The sequence below is a fragment of the Ictidomys tridecemlineatus genome, chromosome 1 (assembly GCF_052094955.1).
Source record: "Ictidomys tridecemlineatus isolate mIctTri1 chromosome 1, mIctTri1.hap1, whole genome shotgun sequence".
Classification (NCBI taxonomy): domain Eukaryota; kingdom Metazoa; phylum Chordata; class Mammalia; order Rodentia; family Sciuridae; genus Ictidomys; species Ictidomys tridecemlineatus.
Window position 1 is genome coordinate 33,071,653 of NC_135477.1, and position 5,735 is coordinate 33,077,387.

A 5,735-nucleotide genomic window follows, 5' to 3' on the forward strand; every position below is an offset into this window, starting at 1 on the left:
TAATGGATTAATCCACTGAAGAGGTCAGAGTCCTTAGGATCCTATCACTTCCCAAAAGCCCCACCTCTGGACATTGCGGCTTTGGGGACCAAGTCTTCAACACATGAGCTTTAGGAGGACATCTCAGATCCAAACCAGAGGATTGGATGTGAGGATTCACCAAAGCCTGACATGGCTGCAATGGCAGTTGTGTTTGAATTCCTCTCTCTTCTTTTATTCCTGGTAAATTGTTGATATTGACATCAATACCTTCACTTCAGTCACCAGATAAACTCTATCAGATATAGCTCTCCTTTCAGTTTTATTGGGCTTGTAAACCCTAGAATTTTCCAGTGTTTTGTTTCCAAACCAGCATGTCTAAGGTGACAAAATGGTTGGTACAATCAAAGGCCAGATGTGCACCAAATAATAGACTGGAGTTAGTGAGAGTAGAAAGTTATCAGTCTGGTCCCCCAAGTATGAGCTTGCTGAGGGCAAAGATATCTATCTTGTTCATTTCTGCTCCCCAGTACAGGGCACATAATAGATGCTCAATAAATATTCATAGAGTACATGATGGTATCAGAAATCAAGCAATAGTTTATTTAGAACATCTCTGAGCTGAGCAATAACCCTCATAGTCAGGTGGGCAGACTCTAATGAAAAGCATATTCCCCCCCAATTTAAAGGACAGTGTGACTCCAACATGATATACTTATATTTTAACTTGAAACACTTCACCAAAAATTAGAGCTGCCATTGAGGAAGTTCCTTGGACCTACAGAAGCTCATGTGTTCCCTCCTGCCCCTCTCCCCAGATGAAAGGGAGCCCATCTGGCACACACTGGAAACCAGATGTGCTGCAGCAACCAGCATAAAGGTCTCCCTGTGCTCACAATTCCTGTCTAGGAAGTCAGAGAACTTTTGGGAAATGCAGAGCAATGGCCAAATTGGTTTGCCATGGAATGTATAAACCCAACTGACCCCATGATTGGATTTCATCCTCTGACCACAAGAGTGCCAGGCAAGGGAAATGACTGAAGTTTTCCCCATCTAAGGCCCATTCAGACAAACTGATTGACTTTAAACTTTCAGGTTTTAATTTGCTTTCTACCCAAATGGCCCCTAGGGAAGTCTGGAACAGCCCTTCCCCCTAAAAACTGATTTAACTCTTTTTCTCTTTGGTTGCTTAATCTGAAGGAATTTTTAAAAAGGTATTACACACTACTAATTGCAAAATAAGTAACAAATTTATTGTAGAAAGTTCTGAAAATAATATGAAAATACTGAAAGTAACATTTAAAAATCAACTTCAGGGGCTAGGGATATAGCTCACTTGTCTAACATGCATGGCCCTGGATTTGATCCCAAGCATTGCAAAAAATAATTTTTTAAATAAATAAAAATCAATTGCAATTATTCTACCCCAATCTTACAGTTGATATATATATATTTTTTGTATTTCTTATTAGTTTTTAATGTGAATTAAGTGTATATGTCTTTAAGAAATCAGGACTAATCTTTTTCTAACATAAGTTACTGTGTTATAAATGAACATCCTGGAACATAAACTTTCTCTACATCTCTATGTTTGCTCATGCTTGGTCCCCCTCGCTCCCCCACCTTTATTTATTTTATTTATTTTTCTCATGCTTGGTTTTTAAAAGAGGAATTAGTGACTCAAAGATATAAATATTGTTGAGGCTCTCAAGTGGCCTTCCAGGTAGGTTGTACCAATTTTGGCTTTATCTGCTGGTTTGACTGTACCTTTGAAGGAAGTTTGCTCCCTTCCCTCTGACTGAATCCTGAGTTGAGATTCTAGGTCAAGGCAAGGCCAGTGAGTGACACAGCCTGTCTATGATAGTTGATGCAGATCTACACGACTCTTCTCCTTGGCAGATGAAGAGTGAGGTTAGACCATCTTGGCATGCTTTGCATCCAGATATTCCAGGACACCATCCATAAGGAAAAATTAAAAAATACACACACACACACACACAAACACACATACACTTTCAGGGACGCTTGGGCTCCAGCCTTCTCACTCACTTAGGTACCACAGGGGTTATTGGCACTTTTAACATGTACTTTGCTTATTCTAAGGTCTAATATTAACATACAACCAAGTAAATCTGTTGAGGGAAAGGATTTGGTCTGTCAAGAGAGAAATATCCAACCTTTGGAGAAGGCAGATAAGAATTCACACACCTCATAAAAGATGACAGGGAGGTTCAGGTATGTCCAACAGAAGACAAATCTGAATTTCTTAATGTGGTTGACATGGACGGTGCTGGGCTACCCTGGAGTCTGATTTCCCTTTCTATGTTTGGGGAATTCCCCACCATACCAGCCTTGGAACAAAGTATGCTCCCTTATCTCAAGAGCCCAATACTTAATTCCTAAGCATCCCTTACAGTAGGCCAGGGGCATGGGAACCAAAATGGGGTAGGTAGGTGTGCTTCCCACACTCAGATTTGGGAACTAATGACTTATGAAGATAAAAGGAGAATTCTTCCTATAGCAGCAGTAGTGGCTACAGCATTGGGTTTCCCAGTGGTGGCACTGGTAACATCAATAGCCCCCAAATCCAGGGTCAGTGGCAGTGACGAAGAGCTCTGCATGTGGATTTGGCTGTGGTCCTTACAGCCTTTCTTGTAAGCCTGTTTTCCAAGCCTGTCCCCCAACCTTCCAAGTAACATGAGGGTTCCCCCCAGTATCCTTTCCATTAATTCCTTAAACCAGTCTGCTGCTTGCAGCCAAGAATCCTGGCTGATTATATCCATCAGATTCCATGTGGTCATCTCGAAATTGGGACTCTTGGTACTATGCTAGCTCAGGGCACTGAGATGAAAACTAAAGCATGTGAAAGCACCTAATCCCCACACCACAGTATATTGCAGAAGCCCAATGTAGGGTAGAGGGTCACCTTTGTTTTTAGTCCTAGGCATTTTGAGTTACCTTGCTCATGGAACTCAGAGTGCCATTGGGAGAGAAAAAAAAATCAAGCCATTTTACTCACAGTTGTAAACATCACTATTATGATTACAGTAGTCATTTATCAGTTGCCCTACTGGACATCAGGCACTGTACTTGGCAACACATATAAACAGCCTCTAATCCTTAAAAAACTACAAGATACATATTCCTTCCATTTTACAAATAAAGCATCTGACCCTCCAAATGGTTAACAATTTGCCAAAGTATTTTTTACAAGGAATTTAAACCCAATGGAAGCAAAAGCTGTAGGGATTGTACAGAAGTTTAGAGATTCTGAGAAAAACTTAAAAATGTGAAAAGATAGACATATCTAGACATCCATCAGAAATCAGTTCAACCATTTTGATCAAATCAAAACAATTAAATGATTTGATTGAGATTTCAGTGCTGAAACCTTGACCTAGAACCCTATGTATGCGTTTAGTCAAAAGGGCCAGATAGTTCCACCTCTGTCTAGATCCGGGATCTCAATGGGTGCAAGAAGATGTTTATCAGAATCCTCTTGAGAATTCTTTCAAGCCACACATACCAGCATCCTGAAGAAAAGGGACCCCCATAGCAGCTGCTGATACAAGCAGATCCTGAGACCAGTCTTAGATGCCTTGAAATTTGGGGAAACCCATGGGATTTTTTTTTTTCATGAAGACTCACAGTTCAACTTTTATTGTCTCCAGGCACTAGGAGAAAAAAAAAAATTCAAAGGTCAAAAATAAAAATACTAGTTTCTCACCATGTAGCTGGAGTGACATTGCAATGACAGGAAAATGTGAACTATGTGAGGGAGGGCGAGTCCTGCGCGCACACAGAGGAGCTCTTCTCAAAGCACCTCCAATTCACCCAGGGGAGGCCTGGTGAGTCTGCATGTCTTTTAAAGCCAGTCTATACTTTGGCTTCCGAAATGAAAAATTACACCAAAAGAAATACCTGATTTTTATTAACTATCCTCAAAAAAGGAGTCTTTCACTAATTCTGGGGAAGGTATTTTGCTTGAGTGTTTTCCCACTTTGGCAAATGGGATGCAGAGGGGTTGGATCTAAGGGATTTTGCCCTGGGCAAATGGTGGAGCGCAAAACCTCTGCCAAGTCCAGGAACAATTTAAAGGAGGGGAGAGATTTCCTTGAACCGATACGGTGGAGCCAAAATAAATGGCTACTCTTGTTCTCTTGAGAAAACATTATTACTTACTTAACTTTCTCGCTTTCTTTTTAACAAAAGAGATCCTGATGCAATGGTCCAGAACCCTTGGTTCAGGAGGCACAGAGGCTGCGTCCCGTCCTGAGGCCTCCGAAGCCGCTGGGTGGCGGGAGCCAAGCGAGGGGCGGAAGTGGCTTTGGCCCCGCGCCACGCCGCGCAGCCTGTGCGCGGAGCTGGGTTTTGACAGATTAAAGATGGCTCCGGCCGATAGGGCAGGAGCGGGTGGTGTCTGGGCACTTGCCCAGAGCTCTCCGTCAACAGTGGCAAAGCGAAAACCCACATGGACGATCCTGGATCCGCCGGGAAGATTTTGGAAGGAAATCTTAGCGAGAAGCCAGAGCAAGAGACGGGGGCGATAAATCAGGCCGGCGGGAGTCGGGGTGGGAGGACGCTGCTGCCGGCGGCATCACCCCCTGCCAGCGGGAGGCACACGTGGGGCCCAGCCGGCGTCGCCTCCAGCGCCCGGCCAGCTTATTCTGGCTCCGAGAAAATGAGAACATCTTGGCTGAAGATGTTGGGGGCAGCGAGTGATTTTCCCTTATTAAAAAAAAAAAAAAAAAAACCTTTCCCCAAAGGGAACCAAAGAAATGGGGCTTCTTTCATCAGGCAAAGAGTTTACTAAACCATGGTGGCTGGGAGCTGAGGCTTCTGGGGGACGACTTCAGTATCCTGAAAAGCTGAAGGAGAGAAACAGGGTGAAGAGCCAGGCCCCATCTTTCAGAGATACTGCCATTTTTGATAAATTTTAAAATGAGTGGCCAACAAAAACTCCCCAGGTGGTATGATATGAAAAGACCTGGGATTTTGATTCAGGCCCCTGGGCCTCAGTTTCCTCATTCTTATCATAGGTGCAATACCTCCTGCCTCAGAAGACTTAAGACACAGCACAGGACCTGGATGTGGCAGCCTAGATCATTGGCCTCCACTTGAGGAAGCACATCAAGTCCATGGGAAAGATGTTCTGTTCTCCAAAATTCCTAATCAAACAGTCAAGGAAAGAAGAATTAACTTGTTAGCTGGGTGCCAATAGAAATAGGTCCACACCAAAAAAAAAAAAAAAATCTCCTTAGTATTTCCTTGTCACAGCATCTTCCAATCTACCCCTCCCCTCTGAGCCCAGATCCCTCTGACCAGGTCTTTCCTTTGTCTAGAATTTGAACTAGTTCCTCACACACCAAGGAAAAGGTCTTACATAGTACAGTGCCAGCCTCCCACCTGTCACTGCCAGTGTTTCTCATGCAGGGTAGAAGCAGCTTCCTTCCCAGTCCTTGTCCCATGGGGTAGATTGGAAACGTTTAGAAGCCTTCGCTTGTCACTACAGGAGCTTTAGCAGGGGAAGGAACATAAACTGCTGTGTGATGGAGTGTGGGCAGCAGCCTTCTGTAACAATCTTGGCCAAAATGCCAATAGCCACTTAGCTGAAGATATTTGAGCTGCTCTAAAGTAGAGTTTGAGTCTCTGGTCTTGGTTCTTGCTGTGTCCCCTGCATTAAATGCTCATCTGTCATGCTGTTCTATCCAACTTTCTCTTCCTCAAAGACCCAATTCAAAATTGATCTCTTCTAG

The 5,735-nt window shown here is 43.5% G+C and overlaps 1 long non-coding RNA gene across 1 annotated transcript; it reads right to left on the bottom strand.

Annotated features, from left to right (window-relative positions):
* Positions 1–1,210: 1,210 nt before the first annotated feature.
* Positions 1,211–4,726, bottom strand: LOC144375015 (uncharacterized). The gene is made up of 2 exons (XR_013434280.1): positions 4,162–4,726; positions 1,211–3,653 (listed from the first exon to the last, which is right to left on the bottom strand). It is a non-coding gene; the product is annotated as an uncharacterized LOC144375015 (long non-coding RNA).
* Positions 4,727–5,735: the final 1,009 nt, after the last annotated feature.